The following is a 20,536-nucleotide window of genomic DNA, read 5'->3' on the forward strand; positions in this document are numbered from 1 at the left end:
CTAACGAATAACGTATAACGTATAACCTATGACGTATAACGTATAACGTATAACGTATAACGTATAACGAATAACGTAAAACGTATAACGCATAACGTATTATATAACGTATAACGTATAACGTATAACGTATAACGTATAACCTATAACGTATAACGTATAACGTATAACGTATAACGTATAACGTATAACGTATAACGTATAACGTATAACGTATAACGTATAACGAATAACGTATAACGTATACCCTATGACGTATAACGTATGACGTGTAACGTATAACGTATAACGTATAACGTATAACGTATAACGTATAACGTATAACGTATAACGAATAACGTAAAACGTTTAACGCATAACGTATAACGTATAACGTATAACGTATAACGTATAACGTAAAACGTATAACGTATAACGTATAACGTATAACGTATAACGTATAACGTATAGCGTATAACGTATAACGTATAACGTATCACGAATAACGTAAAACGCATAACGTATATCGTACACCGTATAACGTATAGCGTATAACGTATACCGTATCACGTATAATGTATTACGAATAACGTGTAACGTATAACGTGTAACGTATAACGTGTAACGTAAAACGTATAACGTATAACGTATAACGTATAACGTATAACGTATAACGTATAACGTATCACGAATAACGTAAAACGCATAACGTATATCGTACACCGTATAACGTATAGCGTATAACGTATACCGTATCACGTATAATGTATTACGAATAACGTGTAACGTATAACGTGTAACGTATAACGTGTAACGTAAAACGTATAACGTATAACGTATAACGTATAACGTATAACGTATAACGTATAGCGTATAACGTATAACGTATAACGTATCACGAATAACGTAAAACGCATAACGTATATCGTACACCGTATAACGTATAGCGTATAACGTATACCGTATCACGTATAATGTATTACGAATAACGTGTAACGTATAACGTGTAACGTATAACGTGTAACGTAAAACGTATAACGTATAACGTATAACGTATAACGTATAACGTATAACGTATAACGCATAACGAATAACGTATAACGTATACCCTATGACGTATAACGTATGACGTGTAACGTATAACGTATAACGTATAACGTATAACGTATAACGTATAACGCATAACGTATAACCTATGACGTATAACGTATAACGTATAACGTATAACGTATAACGTATAACGTATAACGTATAACGTATAACGTATAACGCATAACGTATAACGTATAACGTATAACGTATAACGTTTAACGTATAACGTATAACGTATAACGTATAACGTATAACGTATAACGCATAACGTATAACCTATGACGTATAACGTATAACGTATAACGTATAACGTATAACGTATAACGTATAACGTATAACGTATAACGTATAACGTATAACGTATAACGTATAACGTATAACGTATAACGCATAACGTATAACGTATAACGTGTAACGAAGAACGTATAACGAATGACGTAAAACGTATTACGTATTACATATTTCGTATAACGTATAACGTGTATCGTATAACTTATGACGTATAACTTATAACGTATGACGTATAACGTATAACTTGTAACGAAAAACGTATAACGAATAACGTAAAACGTATGACGCATTACATATTACATATAACGTATAACGCAAAACGTATAACGTATAACGTATAACGTATAACGTATAACGTATAAAGTATAACGTATAACGTATAACGTATAACGTATAACGTATAACGTATAACGTATAACGTATAACGTATAACGTTTAACGTATAACGTATAACGTATAACGTATAACGTATAACGTATAACGCATAACGTATAACCTATGACGTATAACGTATAACGTATAACGTATAACGTATAACGTATAACGTATAACGTATAACGTATAACGTATAACGTATAACGTATAACGTATAACGTATAACGTATAACGCATAACGTATAACCTATGACGTATAACGTATAACGTATAACGTATAACGTATAACGTATAACGTATAACGTATAACGTATCACGAATAACGTAAAACGTATAACGCATAACGTATAACGTATAACGTATAACGTATAACGTTCAACGTATAACGTATAACGTATAACGTATAACGTATAACGTATAACGCATAACGTATAACCTATGACGTATAACGTATAACGTATAACGTATAACGTATAACGTATAACGTATAACGTATAACGTATAACGTATAACGTATAACGTATAACGTATAACGTATAACGTATAACGTATAACGTATAACGTATAACGTATAACGTATAACGTATAACGTATAACGTATAACGTATAACGTATAACGTATAACGTATAACGTATAACGTATAACGTATAACGTATAACGTATAACGTATAACGTATAACGTATAACGTATAACGTATAACGTATAACGTATAACGTATAACGTATAACGTATAACGTATAACGTATAACGTATAACGTATAACGTATAACGTATAACGTATAACGTATAACGTATAACGTATAACGTATAACGTATAACGTATAACGTATAACGTATAACGTATAACGTATAACGTTTAACGTATAACGTATAACGTATAACGTATAACGTATAACGTATATCGTATAACGTATAACGTATAACGTATTACGTATAACGTATAACGTATAACGTATAACGTATAACGTATAACGTATAACGTATCACGAATAACGTAAAACGCATAACGTATATCGTACACCGTATAACGTATAGCGTATAACGTATACCGTATCACGTATAATGTATTACGAATAACGTGTAACGTATAACGTGTAACGTATTACGTATAACGTATAACGTATAACGTATAACGTATAACGTATAACGTATAACGTATCACGAATAACGTAAAACGCATAACGTATATCGTATACCGTATAACGTATAACGTATAACGTATAACGTATAACGTATAACGTATAACGTATAACATATAACGCATAACGTATATCGTATACCGTATAACGTATAACGTATAACGTATAACGTATAACGTATAACGTATAACGCCTAACGAATAACGTATAACGTATAACCTATGACGTATAACGTATAACGTATAACGTATCACGTATATCGTATATCGTATAACGTATAACGTATAACGTATTACGTATAACGTATAACGTATAACGTATAACGTATAACGTATAACGTATAACGTATAACGTATAACGTATCACGAATAACGTAAAACGCATAACGTATATCGTATACCGTATAACGAATAACGTATAACGTATAACGTATAACGTATAACGTATAACGCATAACGAATAACGTATAACGTATAACCTATGACGTATAACGTATAACGTATAACGTATAACGTATAACGAATAACGTAAAACCTATAACGCATAACGTATTATATAACGTATAACGTATAACGTATAACGTATAACGTATAACGTATACCGTATCACATATAATGTATTACGAATAACGTGTAACGTATAACGTATAACGTATAACGTATAACGTATAACGTATAACGTATAACGTATAACGTATAACGTATAACGTAAAACGTATAACGTATAACGTATAACGTATAACGTATAACGTATAACGTATAGCGTATAACGTATAACGTATAACGTATAACGTATAACGTATAACGTATAACGTATAACGTATAACGTATAACGTATAACGTATAACGTATAACGTATAACGTATAACGTATAACCTATAACGTATAACGTATAACGTATAACGTATAACGTATAACGTATAACGTATAACGTATAACGTATAACGTATAACGTATAACGAATAACGTAAAACGTATAACGCATAACGTATAACGCATAACGTATAACGTATAACGTATAACGTATAACGTATAACGTATAACGTATAACGTATAACGTAAAACGTATAACGAATAACGTAAAACGTATAACGCATAACGTATATCGTATACCGTATAATGTATAACGTATAACGTATAACGTATAACGTATAACGCCTAACGAATAACGTATAACGTATAACCTATGACGTATAACGTATAACGTATAACGTATAACGTATAACGAATAACGTAAAACGTATAACGCATAACGTATTATATAACGTATAACGTATAACGTATAACGTATAACGTATAACCTATAACGTATAACGTATAACGTATAACGTATAATGTATAACGTATAACGTATAACGTATAACGTATAACGTATAACGTATAACGTATAACGTATAACGTATAACGTATAACGAATAACGTAAAACGTATAACGTATAACGTATAACGTATAACGTATAACGTATAACGTATAACGTATAACGTATAACGTATAACGTATAACGCATAACGAATAACGTATAACGTATACCCTATGACGTATAACGTATAACGTATAACGTATAACGTATAACGTATAACGTTTAACGTATAACGTATAACGTATAACGTATAACGTATAAAGTATAACGTATAACGTATAACGTATAACGTATAACGTATAACGTATAACGTATAACGTATAACGTATAACGTATAACGTATAACGTATAACGTATAACGTATAACGTATAACGTATAACGTATAACGTATCACGAATAACGTAAAACGTATAACGCATAACGTATAACGTATAACGTATAACGTATAACGTTTAACGTATAACGTATAACGTATAACGTATAACGTATAACGTATAACGCATAACGTATAACCTATGACGTATAACGTATAACGTATAACGTATAACGTATAACGTATAACGTATAACGTATAACGTATAACGTATAACGTATAACGTATAACGTATAACGTATAACGTATAACGCATAACGTATAACGTATAACGTGTAACGAAGAACGTATAACGAATGACGTAAAACGTATTACGTATTACATATTTCGTATAACGTATAACGTGTATCGTATAACTTATGACGTATAACTTATAACGTATGACGTATAACGTATAACTTGTAACGAAAAACGTATAACGAATAACGTAAAACGTATGACGCATTACATATTACATATAACGTATAACGCAAAACGTATAACGTATAACGTATAACGTATAACGTATAACGTATAAAGTATAACGTATAACGTATAACGTATAACGTATAACGTATAACGTATAACGTATAACGTATAACGTATAACGTTTAACGTATAACGTATAACGTATAACGTATAACGTATAACGTATAACGCATAACGTATAACCTATGACGTATAACGTATAACGTATAACGTATAACGTATAACGTATAACGTATAACGTATAACGTATAACGTATAACGTATAACGTATAACGTATAACGTATAACGTATAACGTATAACGTATAACGTATAACGTATAACGTATAACGTATAACGTATAACGTATAACGTATAACGTATAACGTATAACGTATAACGTATAACGTTTAACGTATAACGTATAACGTATAACGTATAACGTATAACGTATAACGTATATCGTATAACGTATAACGTATAACGTATTACGTATAACGTATAACGTATAACGTATAACGTATAACGTATAACGTATAACGTATCACGAATAACGTAAAACGCATAACGTATATCGTACACCGTATAACGTATAGCGTATAACGTATACCGTATCACGTATAATGTATTACGAATAACGTGTAACGTATAACGTGTAACGTATTACGTATAACGTATAACGTATAACGTATAACGTATAACGTATAACGTATAACGTATCACGAATAACGTAAAACGCATAACGTATATCGTATACCGTATAACGTATAACGTATAACGTATAACGTATAACGTATAACGTATAACGTATAACGTATAACATATAACGCATAACGTATATCGTATACCGTATAACGTATAACGTATAACGTATAACGTATAACGTATAACGTATAACGCCTAACGAATAACGTATAACGTATAACCTATGACGTATAACGTATAACGTATAACGTATCACGTATATCGTATAACGTATAACGTATAACGTATTACGTATAACGTATAACGTATAACGTATAACGTATAACGTATAACGTATAACGTATAACGTATAACGTATAACGTATCACGAATAACGTAAAACGCATAACGTATATCGTATACCGTATAACGTATAACGTATAACGTATAACGTATAACGTATAACGTATAACGCATAACGAATAACGTATAACGTATAACCTATGACGTATAACGTATAACGTATAACGTATAACGTATAACGAATAACGTAAAACCTATAACGCATAACGTATTATATAACGTATAACGTATAACGTATAACGTATAACGTATAACGTATACCGTATCACATATAATGTATTACGAATAACGTGTAACGTATAACGTATAACGTATAACGTATAACGTATAACGTATAACGTATAACGTATAACGTATAACGTATAACGTAAAACGTATAACGTATAACGTATAACGTATAACGTATAACGTATAACGTATAGCGTATAACGTATAACGTATAACGTATAACGTATAACGTATAACGTATAACGTATAACGTATAACGTATAACGTATAACGTATAACGTATAACGTATAACGTATAACCTATAACGTATAACGTATAACGTATAACGTATAACGTATACCGTATCACATATAATGTATTACGAATAACGTGTAACGTATAACGTATAACGTATAACGTATAACGTATAACGTATAACGTATAACGTATAACGTATAACGTATAACGTAAAACGTATAACGTATAACGTATAACGTATAACGTATAACGTATAACGTATAACGTATAGCGTATAACGTATAACGTATAACGTATAACGTATAACGTATAACGTATAACGTATAACGTATAACGTATAACGTATAACGTATAACGTATAACGTATAACGTATAACCTATAACGTATAACGTATAACGTATAACGTATAACGTATAACGTATAACGTATAACGTATAACGCCTAACGAATAACGTATAACGTATAACCTATGACGTATAACGTATAACGTATAACGTATAACGTATAACGAATAACGTAAAACGTATAACGCATAACGTATTATATAACGTATAACGTATAACGTATAACGTATAACGTATAACGTATAACGTATAACGTATAACGTATAACGTATAACGTATAACGTATAACGTATAACGTATAACGTATAACGTATAACGTATAACGTATAACGTATAACGTATAACGTATAACGTATAACGTATAACGTATAACGTATAACGTATAACGTATAACGTATAACGTATAACGTATAACGTATAACGTATAACGTATAACGTATAACGTATAACGTATAACGTATAACGTATAACGTATAACGTATAACGTATAACGTATAACGTATAACGTATAACGTATAACGTATAACGTATAACGTATAACGTATAACGTATAACGTATAACGTATAACGTATAACGTATAACGTATAACGTATAACGTATAACGTATAACGTATAACGTATAACGTATAACGTATAACGTATAACGTATAACGTTTAACGTATAACGTATAACGTATAACGTATAACGTATAACGTATATCGTATAACGTATAACGTATAACGTATTACGTATAACGTATAACGTATAACGTATAACGTATAACGTATAACGTATAACGTATCACGAATAACGTAAAACGCATAACGTATATCGTACACCGTATAACGTATAGCGTATAACGTATACCGTATCACGTATAATGTATTACGAATAACGTGTAACGTATAACGTGTAACGTATTACGTATAACGTATAACGTATAACGTATAACGTATAACGTATAACGTATAACGTATCACGAATAACGTAAAACGCATAACGTATATCGTATACCGTATAACGTATAACGTATAACGTATAACGTATAACGTATAACGTATAACGTATAACGTATAACATATAACGCTTAACGTATATCGTATACCGTATAACGTATAACGTATAACGTATAACGTATAACGTATAACGTATAACGCCTAACGAATAACGTATAACGTATAACCTATGACGTATAACGTATAACGTATAACGTATAACGTATATCGTATAACGTATAACGTATAACGTATTACGTATAACGTATAACGTATAACGTATAACGTATAACGTATAACGTATAACGTATAACGTATAACGTATCACGAATAACGTAAAACGCATAACGTATATCGTATACCGTATAACGTATAACGTATAACGTATAACGTATAACGTATAACGTATAACGCATAACGAATAACGTATAACGTATAACCTATGACGTATAACGTATAACGTATAACGTATAACGTATAACGAATAACGTAAAACCTATAACGCATAACGTATTATATAACGTATAACGTATAACGTATAACGTATAACGTATAACGTATAACGTATACCGTATCACATATAATGTATTACGAATAACGTGTAACGTATAACGTATAACGTATAACGTATAACGTATAACGTATAACGTATAACGTATAACGTATAACGTATAACGTAAAACGTATAACGTATAACGTATAACGTATAACGTATAACGTATAACGTATAGCGTATAACGTATAACGTATAACGTATAACGTATAACGTATAACGTATAACGTATAACGTATAACGTATAACGTATAACGTATAACGTATAACGTATAACGTATAACCTATAACGTATAACGTATAACGTATAACGTATAACGTATAACGTATAACGTATAACGTATAACGTATAACGTATAACGTATAACGAATAACGTAAAACGTATAACGCATAACGTATAACGTATAACGTATAACGTATAACGTATAACGTATAACGTATAACGTATAACGTAAAACGTATAACGAATAACGTAAAACGTATAACGCATAACGTATTATATAACGTATAACGTATAACGTATAACGTATAACGTATAACCTATAACGTATAACGTATAACGTATAACGTATAACGTATAACGTATAACGTATAACGTATAACGTAAAACGTATAACGTATAACGTATAACGTATAACGTATAACGTATAACGTATAGCGTATAACGTATAACGTATAACGTATAACGTATAACGTATAACGTATAACGTATAACGTATAACGTATAACGTATAACGTATAACGTATAACGTATAACGTATAACCTATAACGTATAACGTATAACGTATAACGTATAACGTATAACGTATAACGTATAACGTATATCGTATACCGTATAATGTATAACGTATAACGTATAACGTATAACGTATAACGCCTAACGAATAACGTATAACGTATAACCTATGACGTATAACGTATAACGTATAACGTATAACGTATAACGAATAACGTAAAACGTATAACGCATAACGTATTATATAACGTATAACGTATAACGTATAACGTATAACGTATAACCTATAACGTATAACGTATAACGTATAACGTATAACGTATAACGTATAACGTATAACGTATAACGTATAACGTATAACGTATAACGTATAACGTATAACGTATAACGTATAACGAATAACGTAAAACGTATAACGTATAACGTATAACGTATAACGTATAACGTATAACGTATAACGTATAACGCATAACGAATAACGTATAACGTATACCCTATGACGTATAACGTATAACGTATATCGTATAACGTATAACGTATAACGTATTACGTATAACGTATGACGTGTAACGTATAACGTATAACGTATAACGTATAACGTATAACGTATAACGCATAACGTATAACCTATGACGTATAACGTATAACGTATAACGTATAACGTATAACGTATAACGTATAACGTATAACGTATAACGTATAACGTATAACGTATAACGTATAACGTATAACGTATAACGTATAACGTATAACGTATAACGTATAACGTATAACGTATAACGTATAACGTATAACGTATAACGTTTAACGTATAACGTATAACGTATAACGTATAACGTATAAAGTATAACGTATAACGTATAACGTATAACGTATAACGTATAACGTATAACGTATAACGTATAACGTATAACGTATAACGTATAACGTATAACGTATAACGTATAACGTTTAACGTATAACGTATAACGTATAACGTATAACGTATAAAGTATAACGTATAACGTATAACGTCTAACGTATAACGTATAACGTATAACGTATAACGTATAACGTATAACGTATAACGTATAACGTATAACGTATAACGTATAACGTATAACGTATAACGTATAACGTATAACGTATAACGTATAACGTATAACGTATAACGTATAACGTATAACGTATAACGTATAACGTATAACGTTTAACGTATAACGTATAACGTATAACGTATAACGTATAACGTATAACGTATAACGTAAAACGTATAACGCATAACGTATAACGTATAACGTATAACGTATAACGTATAACGTATAACGTATAACGTATCACGAATAACGTAAAACGCATAACGTATATCGTACACCGTATAACGTACAGCGTATAATGTATACCGTATCACGTATAATGTATTACGAATAACGTGTAACGTATAACGTGTAACGTATAAGGTGTAACGTAAAACGTATAACGTAGAACGTATAACGTATTTATAACGTATATCGTAAAACGTATAACGTATAACGTATAACGTATAACGTATAACGTATAACGTATAACGTATAACATATAACGTATAACGTATAACGTATAACGTATAACGTATAAAGTATAACGTATAACGTATAACGTATAACCTATAACGTATAACGTATAACGTATAACGTATAACGTATAACGTATAACGTATAACGCCTAACGAATAACGTATAACGTATAACCTATGACGTATAACGTATAACGTATAACGTATAACGTATAACGAATAACGTAAAACGTATAACGCATAACGTATTATATAACGTATAACGTATAACGTATAACGTATAACGTATAACCTATAACGTATAACGTATAACGTATAACGTATAACGTAAAACGTATAACGTATAACGTATAACGTATAACGTATAACGTATAACGAATAACGTAAAACGTATAACGCATAACGTATAACGTATAACGTATAACGTATAACGTATAACGTAAAACGTATAACGTATAACGTATAACGTATAACGTATAACGTATAACGTATAGCGTATAACGTATAACGTATAACGTATCACGAATAACGTAAAACGCATAACGTATATCGTACACCGTATAACGTATAGCGTATAACGTATACCGTATCACGTATAATGTATTACGAATAACGTGTAACGTATAACGTGTAACGTATAACGTGTAACGTAAAACGTATAACGTATAACGTATAACGTATAACGTATAACGTATAACGTATAGCGTATAACGTATAACGTATAACGTATCACGAATAACGTAAAACGCATAACGTATATCGTACACCGTATAACGTATAGCGTATAACGTATACCGTATCACGTATAATGTATTACGAATAACGTGTAACGTATAACGTGTAACGTATAACGTGTAACGTAAAACGTATAACGTATAACGTATAACGTATAACGTATAACGTATAACATATAACGTATAACGTATAACGTTTAACGTATAACGTATAACGTATAACGTATAACGTATAAAGTATAACGTATAACGTATAACGTATAACGTATAACGAATAACGTAAAACGTATAACGCATAACGTTTAACGTATAACGTATAACGTATAACGTATAACGTATAAAGTATAACGTATAACGTATAACGTCTAACGTATAACGTATAACGTATAACGTATAACGTATAACGTATAACGTATAACGTATAACGTATAACGTATAACGTATAACGTATAACGTATAACGTATAACGTATAACGTATAACGTATAACGTATAACGTATAACGTATAACGTATAACGTATAACGTATAACGTTTAACGTATAACGTATAACGTATAACGTATAACGTATATCGTATAACGTATAACGTAAAACGTATAAAGCATAACGTATAACGTATAACGTATAACGTATAACGTATAACGTATAACGTATAACGTATCACGAATAACGTAAAACGCATAACGTATATCGTACACCGTATAACGTATAGCGTATAATGTATACCGTATCACGTATAATGTATTACGAATAACGTGTAACGTATAACGTGTAACGTATAACGTGTAACGTATAACGTGTAACGTAAAACGTATAACGTAGAACGTATAACGTATTTATAACGTATATCGTAAAACGTATAACGTATAACGTATAACGTATAACGTATAACGTATAACGTATAACATATAACGTATAACGTATAACGTATAACGTATAACGTATAAAGTATAACGTATAACGTATAACGTATAACCTATAACGTATAACGTATAACGTATAACGTATAACGTATAACGTATAACGTATAACGTATAACGTATAACGTATAACGTATAACGTATAACGTATAACGTATAACGTATAACGTATAACGTATAACGTATAACGTATAACGTATAACGTATAACGTATAACGTATAACGTATAACGTATAACGTATAACGTATAACGTATAACGTATAACGTATAACGTATAACGTATAACGTATAACGTATAACGTATAACGTATAACGTATAACGTACAACGTATACCGTATCACGTATAATGTATTACGAATAACGTGTAACGTATAACGTATAACGTATAACATATAACGTATAACGTATAACGTATAATGTATAACGTATAACGTATAACGTATAACCTATGACGTATAACGTATAACGTATAACGTATAACGTATCACGAATAACGTAAAACGCATAACGTATATCGTATACCGTATAACGTATAACGTATAACGTATAACGTATAACGTATAACGTATAACGTGTAACATATAACGCATAACGTATATCGTATACCGTATAACGTATAACGTATAACGAATAACGTATAACGTATACCCTATGACGTATAACGTATGACGTGTAACGTATAACGTATAACGTATAACGTATAACGTATAACGTATAACGTATAACGTATAACGTATAACGCATAACGTATAACGTATAACGTATAACGTATAACGTATAACGTATAACGTATAACGTATAACGTATAACGTATAACGTATAACGTATAACGTTTAACGTATAACGTATAACGTATAACGTATAACGTATAACGTATAACGTATAACGTAAAACGTATAACGCATAACGTATAACGTATAACGTATAACGTATAACGTATAACGTATAACGTATAACGTATAACGTATCACGAATAACGTAAAACGCATAACGTATATCGTACACCGTATAACGTATAGCGTATAATGTATACCGTATCACGTATAATGTATTACGAATAACGTGTAACGTATAACGTGTAACGTATAACGTGTAACGTAAAACGTATAACGTAGAACGTATAACGTATTTATAACGTATATCGTAAAACGTATAACGTATAACGTATAACGTATAACGTATAACGTATAACGTATAACATATAACGTATAACGTATAACGTATAACGTATAACGTATAAAGTATAACGTATAACGTATAACGTATAACCTATAACGTATAACGTATAACGTATAACGTATAACGTATAACGTATAACGTATAACGTATAACGTATAACGTATGACGTATAACGTATAACGTATAACGTATAACGTATAACGTATAACGTATAACGTATAACGTATAACGTATAACGTATAACGTATAACGTATAACGTATAACGTATAACGTATAACGTATAACGTATAACGTATAACGTATAACGTATAACGTATAACGTATAACGTACAACGTATACCGTATCACGTATAATGTATTACGAATAACGTGTAACGTATAACGTATAACGTATAACATATAACGTATAACGTATAACGTATAATGTATAACGTATAACGTATAACGTATAACCTATGACGTATAACGTATAACGTATAACGTATAACGTATCACGAATAACGTAAAACGCATAACGTATATCGTATACCGTATAACGTATAACGTATAACGTATAACGTATAACGTATAACGTATAACGTATAACGTGTAACATATAACGCATAACGTATATCGTATACCGTATAACGTATAACGTATAACGTATAACGTATAACGTATAACGTATAACGTATAACGTATAACGTATAACGTATAACGTATAACGCCTAACGAATAACGTGTAACGTATAACCTATGACGTATAACGTATAACGTATAACGTATCACGTATATCGTATAACGTATAACGTATAACGTATAACGTATAACGTATTACGTATAACGTATAACGTATAACGTATTACGTATAACGTATAACGTATAACGTATAACGTATAACGTATAACGTATCACGAATAACGTAAAACGCATAACGTATATCGTATACCGTATAACGTATAACGTATAACGTATAACGTATAACGTATATCGTATAACATATAACGCATAACGTATAACGTATAACGTATAATGTATAACGTATAACGTATAACGTATAACCTATGACGTATAACGTATAACGTCTAACGTATAACGTATCACGAATAACGTAAAACGCATAACGTATATCGTATACCGTATAACGTATAACGTATAACGTATAACGTATAACGTATAACGCATAACGAATATCGTATAACGTATAACCTATGACGTATAACGTATAACGTATAACGTATAACGTATCTCGAATAACGTAAAACGTATAACGTATATCGTATACCGTATAACGTATAACATATAACGTATAACGTATAACGTATAACATATAACGCATAACGTATATCGTATACCGTATAACGTATAACGTATAACGTATAACGTGTAACGTATGACGTATAACGTATAACGTATAACGTATAACGTATAACGTATAACGTATAACGTATAACGTCTAACGTATAACGTATAACGTATAACGTATAACGTATAACGTATAACGTATAACGTATAACGTATAACATATAACGTATAACGTATAACGTATAACATATAACGCATAACGTATATCGTATACCGTATAACGTATAACGTATAACGTATAACGTATAACGTATGACGTATAACGTATAACGTATAACGTATAACGTATAACGTATAACGTATAACGTATAACGTATAACGTATAACGTCTAACGTATAACGTGTAACATATAACGCATAACGTATATCGTATACCGTATAACGTATAACGTATTACGTATAACGTATAACGTATAACGTATAACATATAACGCATAACGTATATCGTATACCGTATAACGTATAACGTATAACGTATAACGTGTAACGTATGACGTATAACGTATAACGTATAACGTATAACGTATAACGTATAACGTATAACGTATAACGTCTAACGTATAACGTATAACGTATAACGTATAACGTATAACGTATAACGTATAACGTATAACGTATAACATATAACGTATAACGTATAACGTATAACATATAACGCATAACGTATATCGTATACCGTATAACGTATAACGTATAACGTATAACGTATAACGTATGACGTATAACGTATAACGTATAACGTATAACGTATAACGTATAACGTATAACGTATAACGTCTAACGTATAACGTATAACGTATAACGTATAACGTATAACGTATAACGTATAACGTATAACGTCTAACGTATAACGTATAACGTATAACGTATAACGTATAACGTATAACGTATAACGTATAACGTATAACGTATAACGTATAACGTATAACGTATAACGTATAACGTATAACGTATAACGTATAACGTATAACGTATAACGCCTAACGAATAACGTATAACGTATAACCTATGACGTATAACGTATAACGTATAACGTATAACGTATATCGTATAACGTATAACGTATAACGTATTACGTATAACGTATAACGTATAACGTATAACGTATAACGTATAACGTATAACGTATCACGAATAACGTAAATCGCATAACGTATATCGTATACCGTATAATGTATAACGTATAACGTATAACGTATAACGTATAACGCATAACGAATAACGTATAACGTATAACCTATGACGTATAACGTATAACGTATAACGTATAACATATAACGCATAACGTATATCGTATACCGTATAACGTATAACGTATAACGTATAACGTATAACGTATAACGTATAACGTACAACGTATAACGTATAACGTATAACGTATAACGCCTAACGAATAACGTGTAACGTATAACCTATGACGTATAACGTATAACGTATAACGTATCACGTATATCGTATAACGTATAACGTATAACGTATTACGTATAACGTATAACGTATAACGTATAACGTATAACGTATAACGTATAACGTATAACGTATAACGTATAACGTATCACGAATAACGTAAAACGCATAACGTATATCGTACACCGTATAACGTACAGCGTATAATGTATACCGTATCACGTATAATGTATTACGAATAACGTGTAACGTATAACGTGTAACGTATAACGTGTAACGTAAAACGTATAACGTAGAACGTATAACGTATTTATAACGTATATCGTAAAACGTATAACGTATAACGTATAACGTATAACGTATAACGTATAACGTATAACGTATAACATATAACGTATAACGTATAACGTATAACGTATAACGTATAAAGTATAACGTATAACGTATAACGTATAACCTATAACGTATAACGTATAACGTATAACGTATAACGTATAACGTATAACGTATAACGCCTAACGAATAACGTATAACGTATAACCTATGACGTATAACGTATAACGTATAACGTATAACGTATAACGAATAACGTAAAACGTATAACGCATAACGTATTATATAACGTATAACGTATAACGTATAACGTATAACGTATAACCTATAACGTATAACGTATAACGTATAACGTATAACGTAAAACGTATAACGTATAACGTATAACGTATAACGTATAACGTATAACGTATAACGTATAACGTATAACGTATAACGTATAACGTATAACGTATAACGTATAACGTATAACGTTTAACGTATAACGTATAACGTATAACGTATAACGTATAAAGTATAACGTATAACGTATAACGTATAACGTATAACGTATAACGTATAACGTATAACGTATAACGTATAACGTATAACGTATAACGTATAACGTTTAACGTATAACGTATAACGTATAACGTATAACGTATAAAGTATAACGTATAACGTATAACGTCTAACGTATAACGTATAACGTATAACGTATAACGTATAACGTATAACGTATAACGTATAACGTATAACGTATAACGTATAACGTATAACGTATAACGTATAACGTATAACGTATAACGTATAACGTATAACGTATAACGTATAACGTATAACGTATAACGTTTAACGTATAACGTATAACGTATAACGTATAACGTATAACGTATAACGTATAACGTAAAACGTATAACGCATAACGTATAACGTATAACGTATAACGTATAACGTATAACGTATAACGTATAACGTATCACGAATAACGTAAAACGCATAACGTATATCGTACACCGTATAACGTATAGCGTATAATGTATACCGTATCACGTATAATGTATTACGAATAACGTGTAACGTATAACGTGTAACGTATAACGTGTAACGTAAAACGTATAACGTAGAACGTATAACGTATTTATAACGTATATCGTAAAACGTATAACGTATAACGTATAACGTATAACGTATAACGTATAACGTATAACATATAACGTATAACGTATAACGTATAACGTATAACGTATAAAGTATAACGTATAACGTATAACGTATAACCTATAACGTATAACGTATAACGTATAACGTATAACGTATAACGTATAACGTATAACGTATAACGTATAACGTATAACGTATAACGTATAACGTATAACGTATAACGTATAACGTCTAACGTATAACGTATAACGTATAACGTATAACGTATAACGTATAACGTATAACGTATAACGTATAACGTATAACGTATAACGTATAACGTATAACGTATAACGTATAACGTATAACGTATAACGTATAACGTATAACGTATAACGTATAACGTATAACGTATAACGTACAACGTATACCGTATCACGTATAATGTATTACGAATAACGTGTAACGTATAACGTATAACGTATAACATATAACGTATAACGTATAACGTATAATGTATAACGTATAACGTATAACGTATAACCTATGACGTATAACGTATAACGTATAACGTATAACGTATCACGAATAACGTAAAACGCATAACGTATATCGTATACCGTATAACGTATAACGTATAACGTATAACGTATAACGTATAACGTATAACGTGTAACATATAACGCATAACGTATATCGTATACCGTATAACGTATAACGTATAACGAATAACGTATAACGTATACCCTATGACGTATAACGTATGACGTGTAACGTATAACGTATAACGTATAACGTATAACGTATAACGTATAACGTATAACGTATAACGCATAACGTATAACCTATGACGTATAACGTATAACGTATAACGTATAACGTATAACGTATAACGTATAACGTATAACGTATAACGTATAACGTATAACGTTTAACGTATAACGTATAACGTATAACTTATAACGTATAACGTATAACGTATAACGTAAAACGTATAACGCATAACGTATAACGTATAACGTATAACGTATAACGTATAACGTATAACGTATAACGTATCACGAATAACGTAAAACGCATAACGTATATCGTACACCGTATAACGTATAGCGTATAATGTATACCGTATCACGTATAATGTATTACGAATAACGTGTAACGTATAACGTGTAACGTATAACGTGTAACGTAAAACGTATAACGTAGAATGTATAACGTATTTATAACGTATATCGTAAAACGTATAACGTATAACGTATAACGTATAACGTATAACGTATAACGTATAACATATAACGTATAACGTATAACGTATAACGTATAACGTATAAAGTATAACGTATAACGTATAACGTATAACCTATAACGTATAACGTATAACGTATAACGTATAACGTATAACGTATAACGTATAACGTATAACGTATAACGTATAACGTTTAACGTATAACGTATAACGTATAACGTATAACGTATAAAGTATAACGTATAACGTATAACGTCTAACGTATAACGTATAACGTATAACGTATAACGTATAACGTATAACGTATAACGTATAACGTATAACGTATAACGTATAACGTATAACGTATAACGTACAACGTATAACGTATAACGTTTAACGTATAACGTATAACGTATAACGTATAACGTATAAAGTATAACGTATAACGTATAACGTATAACGTATAACGTATAACGTATAACGTATAACGTATAACGTATAACGTATAACGTATAACGTATAACGTTTAACGTATAACGTATAACGTATAACGTATAACGTATAAAGTATAACGTATAACGTATAACGTCTAACGTATAACGTATAACGTATAACGTATAACGTATAACGTATAACGTATAACGTATAACGTATAACGTATAACGTATAACGTATAACGTTTAACGTATAACGTATAACGTATAACTTATAACGTATAACGTATAACGTATAACGTAAAACGTATAACGCATAACGTATAACGTATAACGTATAACGTATAACGTATAACGTATAACGTATAACGTATCACGAATAACGTAAAACGCATAACGTATATCGTACACCGTATAACGTATAGCGTATAATGTATACCGTATCACGTATAATGTATTACGAATAACGTGTAACGTATAACGTGTAACGTATAACGTGTAACGTAAAACGTATAACGTAGAATGTATAACGTATTTATAACGTATATCGTAAAACGTATAACGTATAACGTATAACGTATAACGTATAACGTATAACGTATAACATATAACGTATAACGTATAACGTATAACGTATAACGTATAAAGTATAACGTATAACGTATAACGTATAACCTATAACGTATAACGTATAACGTATAACGTATAACGTATAACGTATAACGTATAACGTATAACGTATAACGTATGACGTATAACGTATAACGTATAACGTATAACGTATAACGTATAACGTATAACGTATAACGTATAACGTATAACGTATAACGTATAACGTATAACGTATAACGTATAACGTATAACGTATAACGTATAACGTATAACGTATAACGTATAACGTATAACGTATAACGTACAACGTATACCGTATCACGTATAATGTATTACGAATAACGTGTAACGTATAACGTATAACGTATAACATATAACGTATAACGTATAACGTATAATGTATAACGTATAACGTATAACGTATAACCTATGACGTATAACGTATAACGTATAACGTATAACGTATCACGAATAACGTAAAACGCATAACGTATATCGTATAC

This window comes from Ptiloglossa arizonensis, unplaced genomic scaffold (assembly GCF_051014685.1).
Source record: "Ptiloglossa arizonensis isolate GNS036 unplaced genomic scaffold, iyPtiAriz1_principal scaffold0020, whole genome shotgun sequence".
NCBI lineage: Eukaryota > Metazoa > Arthropoda > Insecta > Hymenoptera > Colletidae > Ptiloglossa > Ptiloglossa arizonensis.